At 46.5% G+C, this 20122-nt stretch overlaps 1 protein-coding gene and 1 long non-coding RNA gene across 2 annotated transcripts in view; one reads left to right on the top strand and one right to left on the bottom strand.

Annotated features, from left to right (window-relative positions):
* ADAMTS9 (ADAM metallopeptidase with thrombospondin type 1 motif 9) overlaps positions 1 to 20122 on the bottom strand; it is a 1221593-nt gene that overhangs the window by 437110 nt on the left and 764361 nt on the right. The window lies entirely within an intron of this gene.
* Positions 1 to 20122, top strand: part of LOC138566429 (uncharacterized) — a 195538-nt gene that overhangs the window by 124031 nt on the left and 51385 nt on the right. The window lies entirely within an intron of this gene.

Below are 20122 nucleotides of genomic sequence, written 5' to 3'. Positions count from 1 at the left end.
TCTGCTGCTGCCTGCCTGCTGCCCACGTACCCTGCTATTTGGTGCCTGCACATCTGCCAACTGCAGGGGTCCAGTTGCTGCGACCACCCCTGCTGGAACAGAAGACTCCCGACTGCTGTTCCATCGCTCCACAGCCAAGCCCCAGGACCCAGTTGCCCACCCACACCTGCCTTGGGCCTTGCCATGTTGGGGCAAACACCATCTGAGACCACTGGCAACCCCCAGTCAGAGAGGCAGAGGGCTGTCAGCTTCTCAGCCACAGAAGTTGGCATCCTGGTGGAGCAAGTCCTGGGGCATTATGATGCCCTCTTCAGACGACCATGCGCTGACAAGGATAGATGTAAGAGGACCTGGTCGGACATTGTGGTTGCCATCAATGCGGAGGGGGTGGCAACCCACGACTTGAAACACATCCAGAAGCGCTGGGAGGAATTCAGGTCCAGGACCCTCATGAAGGCCTGGCACCTCTTGCGTGCAGCCGATGCTGGGGGGCGCCAGGTCCAACTTAACCATCAACCGATGAGGGTCCTGGAACACATCAACCCAGTGCTTCACCACCAGGTCCTAGAGAGGCAGACACGTCTGGAGTCGAGTGGGAGTTTCTGGGCGATCCCATGCCACACAGTGCATGTTGAGGTGTGGCAGGAGTGTGCATCTTGGATATATGTCTGACATGGCCCATGTATGGATGTGTGTGTGCAGGGACATGCCTGTGCTGCATGCAAGTCCAGTCATGTGTGATGCACATCAATGGTGTATGTGTTCCAATGCATGATGTCCAACTGCATGTGGAGATGCACACATGTTTGCATTTCTGTGTATGTAGTATGCCATGGTTGGGGTGTGACACATGGATGCTGGTCCCACCTTCATGTACGTGCATGGTGTACATGTGCGTGTGTGTGTGTTTGGGATGTGTGTGACTGTGAGACGCCATGGATGCATGCGAGCCCGACATGTGGGTACCTGATTGGCAGATATGACTTTGTTGCTGATGATTGCACTGTGACAGGTGGTGGAGATGTACAGATGCATGTGTGTGCATGTGATCGGCACTCCCCATGTTGCTTGTGACGTCATGCCAATCTTTGGTTGTTCATGCAGTTACGTGTGTATGGATGCTGATGCCTGTTGCACGATACCAGTTTATTTGTGCATGTGTGTGGGTTAAAATGATATGAGTGTTGGGGAGTGTGTTGCCATCTGTGATGTCTGACACTGCCACTCATGTGCAACTGTCATGTGTGTATCAGACCATTGTACAGTGCCCTGATGCCTGTGTTCTATCTCTCCCTGTCTGCAGTGTTGACTGATGAAGAGGGCAGAGATGGTGCTTTGGAGCACAGCGGGAGGGATGCCACCGTCAGCCGGAGACGCAAGGTCCAGCTCCCCTCCCAGGTAATCATATCTTCTGGGAGTGAGGAGTCTGGTGCCGCGTCCATGGCCGCAGCTGCAGAGGGAAGGTCCAAAAGGCAGAGGTTGGAGGTGGACTCCTCGGCAGCAGAAGGGGCAGCTGAGCCCCACAGGGGCCTATGGAGGAAGACGGCACAGAATCATCCAGGTTGGTGGGGGGTTTGGTTGAGGAGGAGGACGTGACAGCCCCACGCACGGGACCTGGAAGGGGAGATTCCACTGGTGCTAGTGGTGCAGTCCAGGGACAGGAGGCAGCACAGGCCGCCGCGGAGGTGCCTGTGTGTAATCCTGTCCGCGATCCCGTGACTGCATCATCCGGCACCAGCAGGGATGCCTTCGTCCAGACCCGTTTTCAGGGAGGGGATGCGCAAACAACAACTGGCCTTCCTCTCCCTGCGGACGTGGCAATCCGTAATCATACTAACTATGATTAATTTCCATTTTCATGTGTGCTTTTGATTTTGAGTTTACATGTTAAATTTAATACATTCATTGGATCTATATTATTTGTGTGGTCTTCTCTCATTGATTTCGTGCATGTCTCTATGAGCATTGGCTCAGTCATGTGTTGCCACTGTGTGGCTCTGTACGACATTTATTCATGGGCATGCTGGTTCTTTTCAGACTCTCATGGAATGGGTAATTTACTAGGGAGTGGGTGCAGTGGATGGTTGCATGTTTGTACTGGGGTGTCGGGGGGATGGGATTTGGGTTGGCTTTAGGGCCATGGGTCTGTATTGTTATGACGTGGTGTCTGGGGGGACATGAGTCAGGGCCTGCTGGCAGGTTGCCATCAATGGGGGTGGAGTGGGGGGGGACATGTGTCGGGGCCTGCTGGCAGGTTGCCGTCAATGGGGGGGGGCATGAATCGGACCTGCTGGCAGGTTGCCGTCAATGGGGGTGGGGTGGGGGGACATGTGTCGGGGCTTGATGGTAGGTTGCCGTCAATTCCATGTGTCGGGGCCTGTTGGCAGGTTACCGTCAATAGGGGTGGGGGGGACATGAGTCGGGGCCTGCTGGCAGGTTGCCATCAATGGTGGTGGGGTGGGGGGACTTGTGTCGGGGCCTGCTGGCAGGTTGCCGTCAATGCAGGTGGGGGGGACATGTGTTGGGGCCTGCTGGCAGGTTGCCGTAAATGGGGGTGGGGTGGGGGGACATGAGTCCGGGCCTGCTGGCAGGTTGCCGTCAATGGGGGTGGGGGAACATGTGTCGGGGCCTGCTGACAGGTTGCCATCAATGAGGGTGGGGTGGAGGGGCCTGCTGGCAGGTGCCCATCACTGGTGGGGGGGGACATCTGGTGGGGCTCACAAGTGCATGGTGCCATGTGGGCTGCCTGCAGGGCATGGTCAGGGCTTGTAGGGGTCCCCCTGGTGTGGGCGACCTGCGGGCATGGTCAGGCTGGATGGGCTGCCTGCGGGGCATTACCAGGGGTGATGGGCTGGCTGCGGGGCATGCCAGGGGTGTAGGGTGGTCCTCTAGTCCACAGGGGGGACTTTTACCACTCTATTTGCCTGGCGCAGGCGGGTTGGCATATTGCAGGGGGTGCGCAAGGAGATTTTCACACGATTGGGCTGGCGCGAGCGGGGTTCGTGTATTCTGAGGGGTGCGCAAGGAGTTTTACATGCGATTGGGCTGGCGCGAGCGGGGTACGCGTATTCCGAGGGGTGCACAAGAAGTTTTACACACGATTGGGCTGGCGCGAGCTGGGTTCGTGTATTTTGAGGGGTGTGCAGGGAGTTTTACACGCGATTGGGCTGCCGCGAGTGATGTTTTAACACGATTTCATTGTTGGACTGCTGGTCCACTGGCCTTTGCGCCATGTAGGGGATTTGTGCGGCTGTTTTTGATTGAAGGGGCAGGGTTGGGGCATAACTGGCGCTGCTGCAGGTTCACTCCGACCTGCTGCACCACGGCTGGATATGGATGGGGAAATCCATGAATACGCGGTGCGTGAAAATGGGTTTTGGTGCATGCGACTGCCGCAAGCTGGCGCATGCTCCCTCTGTGCGCCAGCCGCGTGCGCCACTTCTGCGCTTGATTCCATGAATTACCCCCTAAATTGCAAAGGAACACTTGGGGGAAACGCCAAATGCCATTGATCTCATATTTTGTCATGTAATATAAACTGGGAGGTAGCACGAATGAAGCATGGTATGACAACAGCTCTCCACACTGTCCTGCCAAAATAGCTAATTGTCATGCACAACTACTTGTTTGCCTCTTCAGTCAATGTTCTACCAATCATACAATTAACGACTCTGAAAATCGAAATGGTCACTTTTGGCGGTGCACTGAAGACTAGCTCCACCTTGCGCAATCGTTCATGCATCCAAGAAGCCGTTGCATCCAGTCAATGCTTCCAAATAGCACTGCAGTACAGTATTAGCAAACCCCTATTTTTTTTAAATTAGAACTTTCTGCTAATGAAGTACTCACTGCGACATATGTCACAACAATATTAGGGGGGCAAAAAAGAAGATGATCGAAATAACCAAGATTATCGAAACCGGTCGAGTATAAAGATGATTACACTAAAACCTGTGTGCACGTCAGACATTAAGAAATGTTACCTCTAGATAGTTGGACTTGCATCTAGAGGCTGATGCTCCTGATTTAGAGCTTATTAGTTAGTTTTAACAGCAGACACAGGTTTATAGTAGACATGACACACCTCAACCTATTGGTGATTAAAACATAGAGCAAAATTCCAGAAGTGAGGATATGTCTATGTTACTTGTGCACAAGACACATATATTTTGTTTGTGGGCTTGTATATTGGAAAAGTACGCTTTGTGGCCTGTATCTGCATTTTAGTGTGTGAAGGTTGAAGTGGATAGGGAGATTCCTTCTGCTATCGCTCTGTAGTGTTCGCCGTGGTGCTGCAATATGGCGTGTGTACCAAAATGATCAAATAACATTTCAAATGGTCTCATGTCTACTGTGAATAGTCCAGCCAGTTAGTTTAGTTTAATTTGCTTTTATAGTGCTCAAGCTGCAGCCAGGCTGCTTCAAAGCACTAAACCGCTTCAAAGCGCTAAGGTTCCAGATTGGAGAGAGTAGTTGGTCAAAGACATGGACATGTTGGTTTTGTTAACATTCATCTAAACTTCGGGGTGTCTTAATGTTAGACAGAGTTACACTGCCAAGGAGTTCCAGGAAGTGGAGCCCTAAAAGAAAAGGCATCTTCTGGCAAAATATTTATATCTGCACTGCTGACATGTGAGACACTTTTTCAGAGCTAACCTTACCTGTACCTGGGTCACAGGTGGCGCTGTGGTGGGTTCTATGTGTATTCCCCGATTCTCTGCCTCCCGGCTGCTCCCCACTTAAGGAATCATCCCAGATTGCATGCAGTGGTAGCTATCACTGATTGGTAACACCCATCACTTCCCTGTCCTCATTAATGGAGGGTCTCCCCTAAACCTCATTCTCTCACTAGACACCACTACTCCATACCTTGTCCTACGCCTCGCTTATCCAATCATTCCTATTGTCTTTGAATGTGGTTTTTACCCCATGTACACTCTTCCTCCCCAATCCTCGCCAACAGGGTCCAAGAACCTCATAACCACTTTGCCCAAAATGCAGTTGCACTTGTGGACCACAAGCGGGGTAGGCAGATACTAGGACAGCACACGACATGCAGTACAACGTTGATAACAAGGAGCAAACTGCTTGTTTCTTCACGTTCAATTTGTAGGGCGTTCACTCAGCCCAACCTTCAGAGAGGTGAATGTGCTGGCGCTTTGTCTTTTGTGAAGAGGGTTTTGGTGAGTACCACTTAGTGGAATATGGGTAAACCCCTCTGGTGAGATTCTTTAGGTTGAGATTACACAGGGATTTATGCAACAGGGAGGGTCTTCAAGGTCGTGAAGTGTGCAGTTGAGAGCCGATGGAATGACTTCTCGGCTGCAGAGCTGTGAACAGATTATTTGAGAAGAAAAAAACAAGGCAGGCTGCATTGTTCTGTGCTCTTACACAACACGTAACGTTTTCCCATCCTTGTTGATTTCCGGACATGGGTGCAGTGGCAATTAGAACAACAAACCAACATAAGAAACCCCATGTCCCACTCTTATGCGTACGCAATTAAATCAGAGATTAATAAGGATGTGACCATTCAACAAGAATTTGCAATACAAAAGGTATCCAACAAATGCAAATTGTGTACGAAGGACCAAATAACCAGAACAAAAATTGTAATATAAACAATTCTCATACACTTGGATCAAAACTTATAAAATGAACACTTATTCCTTTAAAACACCACTCACCAAAAACATGATGTGAAGCATCCATCCACATTCATCCACATTCTGACTACAATCAACCAACACACATTCCAGTTATCTAAGATACACATAATTCTCAAAAAACATGACAAATCGTTATTGCCCATCAGCATCATAATAATGTGTTCTGTGCACCATTATTCTACTATGTGTGGCAGTACATATGTTCTAAGCCTACATACAAACCAATGAATAAAAAGAAGCACAACAAATCAAACTATAACCCATAATTGCCAGCACTTGGAACATTTAGTGGTGCAAGTGTTTAATGCCAACTCAAGTTTCGGCCTTAGGCTACAGTTGTTTCCAAAGAGCCTGGCCTTCTTCAGAGCAGAACATTTTTTTTTTATTCAGTGGATAGTATTCTTTTTGCAATTCTGTGCTAGAAAACAATAATAAACTAATCATAAAAAGTGAACATCACAATTATAAACAAAAGGGCAGCACTGGTGTATTGTCATCATTTTCAGTGGGGTCCAGCCAAATGCACCAATTTTACACAGGTAGAGAAGAGGCAGCCGCCTGACCAAGGCAACCTACAAATCCAAACCACCAGGAAAGATAATGGAATAGTTAACACCAATTTCTGACAAAGATTAAAGCAAATTCTGCTCACCCAAGCACCAAAGGATCAGAAAGATAAGTAAGAAAAGAGACAGTGAAAAAAGGAATGGGAAGCAGTGTTGCCCATACAGAGCACCCAGAGGTGGTACCTAGGGCCAATTTCCCACAATGCATTGCTGCACAGAAGCCAACACCTGCAAGTGCAGTCCATTTGTTCATAGCTGCTGAATCCATCACCACATGTGGGATCCCATAGATGTTTAGTAACTACCTCTCTGTATAGACTAAGCCGACCCCAGCTACCAGCTATGCAGACTGTCCCACTTTATGAAATTGCATGCTAGAATATTTATCGTACTGTAAATTTCAATGCCAAAAAAACAATGTGTATGTATAAATGTCTGAATCATGATGCCATAGCTGCATCTAAGGGTGCTGGCAGGGGGCCTCTGTCACTCAAAACGATAATCAAACGCTGCACTCACCCCGTAATAACATGCAGATGGAAACGAGGGTTGCTGTCCAATTAGCTCACCTGTGTTCCAGGCTCGGGTGAAACTAATCACCCCAGCCACTGTTTTCTCAATCCCACAACCCCACACTATCTGTGAAAAACAAACAACACAGGGCAGTTTTATCCTCTTGTGCCGCAGATTGTCCGCTGACATTCTCTATCTACCAAGACCTTCTTATGCCATACAACACAGCTACTGACCGCTTCTTCCTCTCCTAGCGGCGTCCCCATTGTTATCTGCTCCCGCTTGCGGCCCCGCCAGGAAATCCACTCAGGCATGACGAAGCTGTAAACATACCCGGCTATATTCACCAGGGTTTTGCGAGAGAGGCTGGCTACCATTTTTAGCTTCAGGACAACAAGAGCACAGCCATCTTGGCCCAGTTAATGAGCCTAACAAAAGTGCATCTTCCAAACAAGAATGTCTAGTTTTGCGAACTGCACTTCTTGGTGAAAGGTGCTTGTCTACAAACATCCAAGCTACTCAGGTCCAAGTATTTGTCACCAGTGCATCATGTGTGCATATCAAACAATTTTTATTTTATTTTTAGAACTATATTTCTTATTGAGGCATGCTTGTGTCAAGACATCCTGGCAATGGAATGTTATCAGAGCCACCAACAACCTGCAGGTACGTGAATGTTAATATCAAAGTGTTTTGGTACGTGCAATTGGTTGCAACTTAGAGCTCACGTATAGTAGCCCCAGGTATAGGTGGCCCTAAGCTCTGGTAGCAAGACTACATTCCCATATAAATCAATTCATATAGTTGTTCAAATGAAGATGTTGGCAGAAAAGATTCACAGGGAGACAGTTCAGAGCAGTAAAGTTGCCCAGTGTATTTCATCATTAAGACCAGAGCTGTGGATGTCCAAAACTGTGAATCCAGACTTGGGCTAAAGTAGAGAAACCGAACAGGTCAGCTTGTATATGGTCGATGACAAACCATTTTAAGTCATCAGGACTATGTTTGTGTTCTATGAAGTGTGATACCAGAGGAGCGGACATGGTATCTGTTCTGATTCTGCTACGGTGTTCTCCAATCCGCACATACATCTTCTGGGTAGTCATGCCAACATATAGTAGCCCGCATGAACACACAAGGATCCAAATCACATTTTTTCTGTTACATGTGGTACATTTCCACAGCTGCCAAGCAAAATAGGCATGCGCAAACTGAGTGGTTTTATTAGTGAATCTACAGATCCCACAGTTAAGGGTGGTGGCCCATAACGGGCATCCTAAGAGTTTGGCCATCTTCTGCTAGTGTGGTTTGAAGAAGTGTTCATTTTATAATTTTTGATCCAAGTGCATGATCATTTTTTATATTTACAATTTTTGGTCTGGTTTTTTGGTCACAATTTGCATTTCTACATTGTGCAGCTGTACTGTTGTGTACCTCTGTAAAGCGCTCTGTTGCTTCTCGAAGCTCGATCTGCACGCAATACGTACCATAATAATACATTTGTACAGACAGTTCTTCATGAATGGTTGCACCCCTATTAAACTCTGATTTAATTGCATAAGCACAAGAATGGGACATGGGGTTTCTTTTGTTGGTTTGTGGTTCTGTGGTCTTTGCAGCTTAGGAAGGGGTTTTACAAGAAAGCCGACAAGCACAATTAGCAGTAATCAAGTTGGGTCACTAAAACTAGTACTGAGTGAAAAACCATACTGCACAGCTGAATGCTGGGATGTAGACCAAATCTGCTGCCAAAGCAATTTTATTCTGCAGAGAGAAAGTTGGATTAGCCCAAAGACTCCCTCTTTGATTGGGAGAATTGTCCGTAACCTTGAGAGTATGTAAGTGTATGCCACATAGAGGGCTACAGCAGGCTGCAATCCACGATTTCCTAAAATGCTGTGACCTCCAGCACGTCAGATGGCCAAAATTCATCTATCCCTCTGACTGGAGAGCCCACATCGGCAATAGAAATTGGAGCATAATTCTATGAATTACTCTATTCTGCGTTATCAGGGAGTAGCATCAACAGATATTTAAAATGTTGGCTGCTGGCACCTGAAAGGGTCTATCTGATCTAGAGTCTTCATTATAAATGTTGAAAACAGATCCAGGATTATTGAGGCAGATCACTCAGAAGCTATCATGTACTCTGTCGCCCTAAGGACAATCAGGTACCACGACCTGCACCTATCTTGCCCCTCTGCTTAACTTCTCTCTTGCACATGGGAACTTCCCTGCTTGCTACAAAATAGCAAATGTCCTACCCATCCTCAAAAAACCCGTGCTGACCTAAATACCCGTGTCAACTATTGCCTACTCTCTCTCAACCCACAATACAGAACCTATCACCAAAAGCTGCAATATCAGATGACAAGTGATGCACTCTTTGACTCGACCCATTGAGTGGCCTCTGCTTCATTTATTTCTCGTGACCCTCCTATAATCAATAACCCCAAACAGTGATAATCCCACCTGTCTACATGTTGCTAGATGGAAACGCTGCTTTCCATGCTTTCCATGCTCAGGGTTTTTACCCTTGTCAAGTGCAACGCGACAGATGTTGATGTTGATATCCTATTTGCATTGTATTATTTGTATTTTAGTACAGATTATATTTTATTACAGAACTACAGCAATACAATAATTAGGCAAACAGACTTCGTTATTAAACTGTGCTCAGCACTTTTAAATAATACAATGGTGCTGCTCAGAACTCTTACAAAAGTACAGTGCAATGTAATTGTGACTTGTAATGATATCCAATGTGCATTTGTTTTCTTAACTAAATGCTCATATTTATTATAGGGATTTATACTGGTGTCATAGGCTGTATGCTAGTGGTGCCGCCTATTCCCCTCTATTCAAAAAGACACTTTAAAAGTTGTGCTATTGTTGGGGGAGATTTTCTTCAATATCTCTCCTGCTTTGAAGAATTCTTCATTAAAATGTACAGTGCACTTTTTCTAGTAAGTGCTCTAGTGTTTCTATTCCCATTGCAGTGGGTTAAGGATGCACCTCTGAGATGTTAACCACCTGAACAGTGCCTGCTAGTGGCTTCAGTCGCTTTAATGGTGCTTGTGCCTTTTCACCTGGGCGATTTATGTCTGTCCAGTGTGAAGGCATCATGAGTCAGACACAGACAACAGGTTCAAGTTCTTTCACCAACGTTTTATTTACTCAAACAGGCAGGGTGGAATAATTCCTAACCTGACCTATGCTAAGGTGGGATTTCCCTACCCAAAGAAAACTAAGGATAGTCTACTTCAGAAAGTCCAAAGTAAAACATATGTCTGTTTCCAACCTATACTTTCCCTCACAACTAACTGCATACAATGTGTAGGGATGTCAGCATCAAAAATGAATAGTGTCCAATATAAAGTTCAGAGCTTATTCCTGCTCTTGACTTGCGAACAGCTCCCCTTCCCCAAGTTCAAAGTAGTTCAGAAAGCACAGGGGGTTCCCTTCCCCAAGAGTTCATATCTTCCAGCTTTCAAACAAAACAACAAAGGGGGGTTCTTTCCCCAAGAGTTCAAATCTTCCTCCTTTCAAAACAACACTTGACTTCAAAATCACCAAAAAGGACTGTGCACAACACAGGCTCCTGTATAGGTGTTTTCAGTGGTTTTTCCATTCATGGGCATACAGTGTAGGTGCAGTTGTCGGACCACACGGTCCACCCATCACAGGTCATGCAACCGGTACCCCTCCTTGACTACTTTTCCATTAACACCAGTGCACTGCTTCTTCTTTGCAATGAGGCTTGCCCTTGGCTCGTGCCAATATTTGTTTCCTTAAATCATACAGTTCTTTGCACTTTATTGGCTTTGTCCAATGCTGGCTTTCTGATATCATGCATAAAAACTCCTTGTACTCTCTTGGCTTTGCTGGCACTTGTTTTCAGTTAATGCAGTTCATTGTTTCAATACAGTTCAAAACGTCCTTTCAGTAAGAGTCACAATCTTTCTTTTACTCCTCTCAAGATGCAAGAGTGTTATCAGCTTGCTTTCATTATGTTCGGTATTGAAAATGCCTTATATCTGCTTTAAAGTCACATAGCAATGCATGTTTTCCATTTATATCAATGTCCGTAGCTTTATTTCTATGACCGCCTGCCAGCACAGTGTTCCCTGTTCTAGTTGCATTCACCGGTCAGACTTACGGCTCCTTGCTAGGTCCTCCGTGGCCACAGGTTTCCTTCTCTCCTCATGCAGTCCATCGCATCTTCTCCCAGCAGTCTTCCGTGGCTCGAGCACACCCAGCAGTGCTTCCTAGGGGACGCATGACTGACGTGACCATTTCCCTCAGTCTCTCTGGCCTCCTTCTAACAGCATGCCACCAGCCTCCAGTGTCCTGTAACTTTGGTTCCTGCTGCATACCCTCTGCACTTTTCCATGGATCTCGAGCGCTATTCCTGCCACACCGGTTCACTGGAGAGGTCTGCCAGCACCCAGTAGTTTGTGGGCATTCTCCCACATCTGACTCCATTTCTTTTGGGATTCCAGCTTCTAAAGTCCCACCTCCAGTCTCATTCCAAAAATGACTAGACCAATGACCATTAAAGTGGTAGTCCTGTTTTGCTCTTGTTGTCCTCCTCATTCCAGTACCTGGCTGGAGTGGATAGGTGTTTGCTTTCACAAAGTGAGAATCTGTTGTTCTAGGTGTCCTCTTCTTTATTTCAGTAGCATACTGGTGTATTTTGTGGGATATTTTATGGGACTCGCAGGAAAAGGGCTGACAAAAACCTATAAAGGATTGAGGGAGTGAGGGTTTGTTGTGAAAGGGAAATGGGGGACACCATGTCTCACCTATGTATGCCCTCTCCCCACTCCCCAAGCCTCCTCCACGAAGGTGATCCTCCCTTGCATAGCCACCACCAGGGATTGGATCCAAAAGCGATGGGCTTTCCCAAGCCACCTGAGAAGAGGATACTGGGGGAAAAGAAGTGACGATGCCATCAGGTTCCTCACATACCCTTCCCCCATGCATTGATGTAGAGTATGGGGTCTTCCAACACATCATGATCTTGAGAAAGGACAGTTCCTAATGCCATTAAAGAGGCATCAGTTTGCAGGATGAACTCTTGACAAATCAGCTACCTTTAAAATGGGGCTCTGACAAAAAGTTTCTTTTAATTTGGTATAACAATGTTGATCTTTCTCATCCCATTTGATATTTTGGGGCTTGGCTTTTTTCAATTAATCTGTGAGTCCTGCAGTCTCCCTTGAAGAATTTGGGATGAATCAGCAGTAATAGCCGATCAAACCTTAACAGGCTCTAAGGTCTTTCTTTGTTCTGGGTGTGGGGATGTCTAGGACGGAATTAAATGTTTCCTGTTGGGGTTGTACAGAACCATTACTCGCAAAGAACCCTAAATATCTGACTGCTGACGGAGCCAATTTAAATTGTTTGTGATTTGCTGTTAAGCCTACTTTTCTCAATTTTCTTATGACTGGTGTAAGAAACCAGAGGGTGTCTTACCCACTAAGTCCCCGTGATATCTCTCTCAGGTGGCCAGGGCATGGCCATCGCCTTTGGATCCTGACCCCGGGGGTGAACCAGTGCGGGAGGATAACCTGGGTGAGGGGTCTTCAGGGAGTGGGGGCGAGGCAGCTGATGGTGGGACGCGGTATTCTCCTCTTTTTCCTCTTTTTTGTTCATCTAACCCATCCTATTTTTTAGGATTCTCCGAGGTCCAAACTTCCCCACCACCCTTTTTACACACACACTGGGCCGAGGAAGAGAGTGATTTAGAGTAACAAGACTAACTCTCATAAATCGTTCGAGACATGTCCCGTTAATCGGGTTAGGCAAAGTCAGGCACTTGACTTTAAGTGCATACACCTGGCACCAATTAGCTCTCCTCACACGGATAAAAGGCAGAGGCCAGAGACACACTCTGAGCAAGGCGGAACACAAGTACGTGCAGCAAGTCCGGAGGTGAAGGCAGAACTACTGGAGCAAAGCAATGCACCAAAGGATGAGAGCAGCGGGTCGATAATCCCAAGAGTTCCCTACTGGAGGTCGTTGCCTCTGCAGCCCGCAAAAGACACATGGAGAAGGCCAGATCCCACAGCAGAAGGCTGCATTGTGTTCCAAAGACGCCAGTGACCCTCCTGGGTGAACGGCAGAGTTGGGGAGGCGAGGCCAAGCCTGTGGTACTAACCTTCACTCGTGAATTGGAAATCGTTAAACCAAGAAAGAAACGCACGCAGCCGGTGATTTGGCAAGCGACCCGAGAGACCGGTATGTGTTAAAGTTTGAAGTGGCAACATTATATCGCAAGGCTGCACACGTGTAGATGAGACGCGAAGAAAGGCAGACCTGTGAATGAACTTTGAGGTAAGGACAGCTGTGACATCAGTGATACTGAGTAACAGAGTGGTCCGGCAAAAGGGGAGTAGCAAAATCCAAAAGTGGTCTGAGCCCCAGTGAGGGATACCCAAAGTGTAATAAGCTTGAGGAAGGGAGCCCCCTTGCAAATCTTGTTGAACTGTGTTCTGGAGAGGTCTGAGCCCGACAGAGGGGGACCTATGTGAATTTGGTTGTGAAAGGTCTGAACCGAGAGAGGGGGACCCACGTGAACTGTGTTTTGAAGAGGTCTGAGCCTGACAGAGGGAGGCCTACATGAACATTTTGTTGAAACATTATTTGGAAGTCTGGAAAGAGAGAATTTAACGTGGAAGGCCAGGCCTTGAACCCACGTTTTGGAACTGTTTATTGTGTTGAAAACCCGAGCCAGAGTGTGTCATCCTGCCTACAGGGACCGTCTTACTCCGTGTGGTCTAACGTGGGGAGGAGAGCTGATTTAGCAACATTTATTCTCTTGAACACTGATTTTTCCTTTACATACATTTTTTCTTCTTTATACACTTTTTGTGCAAGAGATAGAGCAGGCATTAGGTTTTGTTAGTATAGGCCATTTTGATTCGACAGACTCCACTAGGACTGTTTTGTTTATCGTTTGATGGTTGAGTTACTCCCATCTTAGTTATAGGGCAAAGTAGGAGTTTTTCCAACCCCAGATACTTCAATAAAGGTTTTTCAAATTGTACCTGTTATGTCAGTGTCATACCTGTGATACCATACCTCCCCTACACTGTGCAGAGAAGATATATGTGATCTTCCCCAGTTTTACTATGTATTACAATATCATCTATATATGCCCCGCATAAATCAGAGTATGGTTGGAAGATCCTTTCCATCAACCGTTGGAAGATGGCGCATGCAGTCCAAACGGGAGGACTTTAAACTAAAACAGACCTATGGGTGTTGCAAAGGCAGTTTTTTTTCTTTTCATGACCATATAACGGAACTTACCAATAGCCTTTCGTAAGGTCTATGGTAGAGAGATAGATAGTGTTACCCAATTAAATCATCAATGCGACACCTCGGTACGCATCAAAAGCATAGATGGCATTAACTGTCCTATAGTCAATAAAAAAACCTCCAGCTCCCATCGGGTATTGCCACTAACATGATGGTGAAAGACCAGGGGCTAGTATATGGTTCAATAATATTAGCCTTCAGCATTTGATTGGTTTCCTGGATAATGGTAGCCTTTTAAGATTCCGGTAATGTATATGGTTTTAAATGTACCGCTTTGCCTTCAGGAGTTCAGAGAAGATGATAGGCATCTTTTTCTTTCCCTGGTTTCTTTCTAAATACATCAGGAAATTGGAGTATGAGATCATATAGATCTTCCTTCTGGTTATTACTAAGTTCGGGTGGAATCAGGAGTTTGTTATCAGAGTCTTCAGGCAACAGAAAGGATAGAATAGTGCCTGTAGACTCTGTAGGATTTTCCTCCCATTCTTTTAATAGATTAACATGATATACCTGAGCTTTAATCAGCGGTCAGGTTGGGAAATTTTGTAGTTACAAGGGCCCATTAGTTCTACCTCATATGGACCGTGCCACTTAGATATAAATTTATTTTCAGAAGTTGGCAACAATGCCAAAACCTTTTGGCCTATTGAGAAATATTTTAAGGTAATCTTCTTGCCATATGAGGTTTTCTGCTGTTCCTCTGCCTTTGTCATGTGGGTCTGAACTAAGGACCTAACTACCTGCATGTGTTCCTTTAGTCTGTTTGCAGTTTGGGAGAGTGCAATTGGGGCTTCTTCTCTTTCTTCCCAGGTTCCTCTCAACTTATCTAGGATAACTTGAGGATCCCACCCATAAAGTAATTTGAACGGGAAGAATCCTATAGAAGCCTGGTGAGGCTTCCTTACTGCAAAGAGATCCCATGGTATCATTTGATACCAATTTTTGATATCCTGTTCTACTAGTTTTCATAACATTGTTTGCAGGGTTTTGTTAAACCTTTCAACAAGGTCATCTGTTTGTGGGTGACATACTGAGGGTCTTAGAGTGGTAATTAAAAGATCCTTCACTTCCCCCATGAGTTTGCTTATAAATGTAGAGCCCTGATCTGTCAAGACCGTACCCATGAAAAGAAAGGGAGTAGGTGTTCAAGATAAGATCTGTTGGGTGGTGTTAGCCCTAAGGGGAAAAGCCTCTGGATATCGGGTGGCATAATCATCTATCACCAAGATGTACTTGTTCCCTAACTTGTTTCCAAGGGGCCCACAAAGTCCATGCCAGTTTTTGAGAATGGAACTTCAATAATTGGAAGTGGATAAAAGGGGACTGGTGGTGGTATGTGTGTACTGGCCCATCGGCAGATTGCACAAGACTGAACAAAGATCTTAATGTCAGCATGAATTCCAGGCCAGTAGAATATACTCAGGATTTGGGCTTGAGTTTCTGTCTGTCTGAGATGACCTCCTGTGAGATGGGAATGGGCTATTTCCAGGACCACCTGCTTAGGACTTTTAGGGATGACTAACTGGGTTTTTACTATGTCCTCCAAAGTGGTATCTCCCTGGTATCATAACCCATGTTTCAAAAATAAAAAAGGTCCTCCTCTCTCATGTCCCTCTTGCTCCGATACAATTTGCAAAAAGGCTTTAGCCAAAATGGGTCGTTCCTTTGGGCAAAGGCTAGGTCGGGAAGAGTTTCTGGTTCCTCTTCCTTGACCCTTCTGGGCTCAGGTTCTTGAGGGGTGTTGGGTGTTTTATCAGCCTTCTCGAAGCTTGGGTACCTCGATCTGTTAACTCCTTCTCTGCCTCTTCCTATACGATAGGGAACACTGCTCTCTCATGCAAAATGTTATCTCCCTGGCGCATTTAGAAGGGATGCTTTCTGTAACAACACTTTGATGGCACCCCTGAAGTCTGATCTATAACCCCTGCTAGTATATCAATTCCAAACGTCCATGCTATTCCTGACTTGGGAGCTAATTTGATGTAGGTATTTGGGGTTGGAATCAGAATCAGATCAGTGGGTATTAGTCTTCTTTCGCGTGGGGGAATGTTATATTCCCTACTGCTCCAAATATCAAACCCAATAGAGCCCTTTTTGCTACCGAAGGGGCTGATGCTCTGGGACTCAACTTCTTAAACTTTAGGGTTCCCCAACTTGTATTGGTTGAGCCATATCACACTCCTAACACCATTTGTTAAGGCATCAAGAGTCAGACACAGACAACAGGTTCAAGTTCTTTACCCAAAGTTTTATTAACTTAAAAAGGCAGGGTGGAATAATGCCTAACTTGTCCTATACTAAGGTGGGATTTATCTACCAAAAGATAACTAATGATAGTCTGTGTCAGGAAATCCAAAGTAAAACATCTGTCTCTGTCCAAAACCTATACTTGCCCTCACAACTAACTGCATTCAACGTGTAGGGATGTTGGCATCAAAAATGAATAGTATTCAAAATAAAGTTTAAAGTAGATCATAAAGCACAGGGGCTTCCTGTCTCCAAGAGTTCAAATCTCCCAGATTTCAAACAAGCAGAACAACAAAGGGGGTTTATTTCCCAAAGAGTTCACATTTTCCAGCTTTCAAAACAATGCTTGACTTCAAAATCACCAGACGTATGGAAACAATCAAATGAAATATATAGGCATTTAAAGATGTTCCAGGGAGACTCCGGGGCTAGATGCTGGTAATGCGCTTGGCCATTCGAGAGATCCTATGCCGGGAACAGGCAAGGCTGGCAGGCCACCTCTGTCACTTCAGGGAAAGAGGTGCACACTTGGCTTGCAGTGATCCACAGTATGGGGAACCCCCTGCAGTACTGTGCCCTGCCCTCCAGTTATTTGGGCAACACAAGCTTTTTTATAGGTGTTTTCAGTGGCTTTTCCATTCAGGGGCCGATCTAAGCGTAGTTGTCGGACCACACGGTCCACCCATCACAGGTCACGCAACCTTCACACACCAGTCCACTGCATTTTCTTAGCAGTGAGGTTTGCCCCTGGCTCGTGCCAATACTTGTTTCCTTATATCATACAGTTCTTTGCACTTTATTGGGTTTGGCCAACGATGGATTTCTCACATCATGCATACAACTCCTTGTGCTCTCTTGTCTTTCTTATCACTTGTTTTCAGTTAATGCAGTTCATTGTTTCAATACAGTACAAAACTTCCTTTCAGTAAGATTCACAATCTTTCTTGCACTCCTCTCAAAATGCGAGAGTGTTTGTCAGGATTCCATCTTCGGGACGGGCAGTCCCTCCTAGGCATTCCACCACTGTCTCTATTCGGCCCCGGCGGGACACGATTATACGAAGTAACAGATGCCAGATCCCCAGTCTTTGTAGCCCACAACCAATGAGCTCTATCATACTGTCCCCTGGTTCAAAATGCCATACACGCTCTCGGGCAACCTCGCTCCCGCTATACACCTTAAACAACTTGGAGGTCACCATGCCGACTCTGGCACCCGATACGTTCAAACCTATGCGCTAAGGGGTGGGGCCATTGTTTCCCGGCAACAAATAGACCTGGCACTTCTGATTTTGTGGAAAACAGGCACCTTGCATTTCACGTTGCTTCTTTCCTGAAACCTTGTTGTCTTGCCTTCCCTCGTTCCTTTGCCTTCTCTCTTGATTCTTGATTCTATGTTGACTGCCTTCCAAAACGAACCCAGACCGCTAACGACCTGCCTCTGCCTGCCGATTCAGTATATTCTGCTGCCCGCTCAAGAAACGAACCCGGACCGCTACCAACTTGCCTCTGCCTGCCGATTCAGTATATTCTGCTGCCCGCTCAAGAAACAAACCTGGACCGCTACCAACTTGTATACCCTGCTGTCTGCACCAGGATGAATAAGGATTGTTAAACAACAAGGGTAACTCTGTGTCCGGTTGCCGAACCACCAACTCCCTGGGATGGATCTGGACTTCGGGAAAGCCTCCTATTCCACCTGATCTCACAGAGCACCTGAATTGCCCTAAGTCGAGCGCAGGAACTTTTTGGACTTCCACCCCTGGCGCTTAGTTCTGGTTAGGCGGCCGCGTGCCGTTAGTGTAGGTGACCCCTGGGACTTGAGACTGTTAGTTACTCTCGCTGAAACTACCTCGTTTCGTCGGGTACTACCTCTTGTTGCAATACACTACCGTTGTGGTGAGAAAAGGAGAACTCCTCAGGTAAGTGTTTGTCTTTTTCCTTACCTCCTTTCCTTTACTCTCACTGGGGTTTTCTTGTTCCTTAAGTCCTGTTCTCTTGTTTTCATAAGGTGGGAGTCACATCGTGCCAACTGTTCCCAGTTCAACATACCAATTACCGGAAGGGCGGTTCTCAACCTATTCTTGCCCAAGTCAGCCCACTGACTGTTTGCTTGTTTAGTCCTGGTTTCCTATATATATATCTTGCATCTAAAACGTTCTTGTTTATGTTACAGACTTCCGGTTCCTCTGCTACCAACCCATTGTAACAGACGATACCCGATCCCAGCTGGTGCCCATCTCTCCTAATCAATTGATCCCTCTGCATGTTTATTTCACCAGAGGGTTACATTGGCAGGGAGAATTCCTCACCTACACGACGCGGGTAAGTACTCTCGTCCGTCACCTGTCATACCAGGTATTCTGATGGCTTGCCATACTTGACAGTGTTCCCAACTTGCTTTCATTGCATTCGGTATTCACAATGCCTTATATCTGCTTTGACGTCACATAGCAATGTTTGTTTTCCATTTAGATCAATGTCCATAGCTTTACTTCTATGACCTCCTGCCAGCCCGGTGTTCCCCCTTCTGATTGCACTCACCGGTCAGACTTACGGCTTGCGGCTCCTTGCAAGGTCCTCCTCCACCACGGGTTTCCTTCTCTCCCCATGAGGTCACTCTTGTCTTCTCCCAACAGTCTTCTGTGGCTCACACACACCCAGCAGTGCTTCCTCTGAGGGGCAGGACACAGGCGACGGTTTCCCTCGGTCTCGCCGGCCTCCTCCTTATGACTTGCCACCGGCATCCTGTACCTTCGCTTCCTGCTGCATACGCTCTGCACTTTTCCATGGTTCTCGAGCGCTTCTTCTGCCACCCTGCTACACTAGAGAGGTCTGCTGGCACCCAGCAGTTTGTGGGTGCTGTCCCACAGCTGACTCAATTTCCTCGGGAGTCCCGCTTTTAAAGGTCCTGCCTCCAGTCTCATTCCAAAAAGGACTAGACTGCTCACCATTAAAGCGGTAGACCTGCTTGCTCTTGTTGTCCTCCTTTTCATCCCAATACCTGGCTGGGGTTGATAGGTGTTTGCTTTCACAAAGTGAGGATGTGTTGTTCCAGCTGTCCTCTTCGTCTCAGTACGATACTGGTGTATTTTGGGGAATATTTTAGGGGAATCACAGGGAAAGGGCTGACAAAAACCTAGAAAGGCTTAAGGGATGGAGGGTTTATTGTGAAAGGGAAATGGGGAATACATTGTCTCACTTAAGAACGTCCTCTCCCCACACCCCAAGTCTCCTCCATCCAGGTGACCCCCCTCGCATATCCACCCCCAGGTCGCGTTCCATAAGCGATGGCCTTTTCCTGCCCACCTGAGAAGAGGATACAGGGGGAAAAGAAGTGGTTCCGCACAACAAGCTCAACATTTTGAAAAGGCCAGGATTAGAGTGCCGTGGCTTGAAGGATTTTTTATTAAAGCTTTATAGTATCCTGCCTACTACTACTCTAACCCTCTTAACGGGAGACATTATGGAGAGGACCTTTATTGGACATTGCAACAATTGAGCTAATGGATCTGCTGTACTATACCTCTACGCCATCTGTCCCCGCGATGCCTAAAGGCATGATCCCAACGATGTGTAAATGCATCATCACAAAGACGAGTGCAAAGCTCAGAGACCTTTATGGCATTTGGTATCCCATTACAGAAATCCTGTAATGGCGTGTCACTCTTGGGACTTCCCTCACATGGTCTGACATTTATTACGACACCAGTGGGGAAAAAGCACCCACAGTAGTGGATAGTAAAGTACAATTCTGCACAGATTGATTATGCTATAGTCAGAGGTTTAAGTGTAATAGAAT

Source organism: Ambystoma mexicanum, chromosome 2p (assembly GCF_040938575.1).
Source record: "Ambystoma mexicanum isolate Mex_15411 chromosome 2p, UKY_AmexF1_1, whole genome shotgun sequence".
In the NCBI taxonomy this organism is placed as follows: Eukaryota; Metazoa; Chordata; class Amphibia; order Caudata; family Ambystomatidae; genus Ambystoma; species Ambystoma mexicanum.
This window is presented reverse-complemented; position numbering and strand designations above follow the sequence as displayed.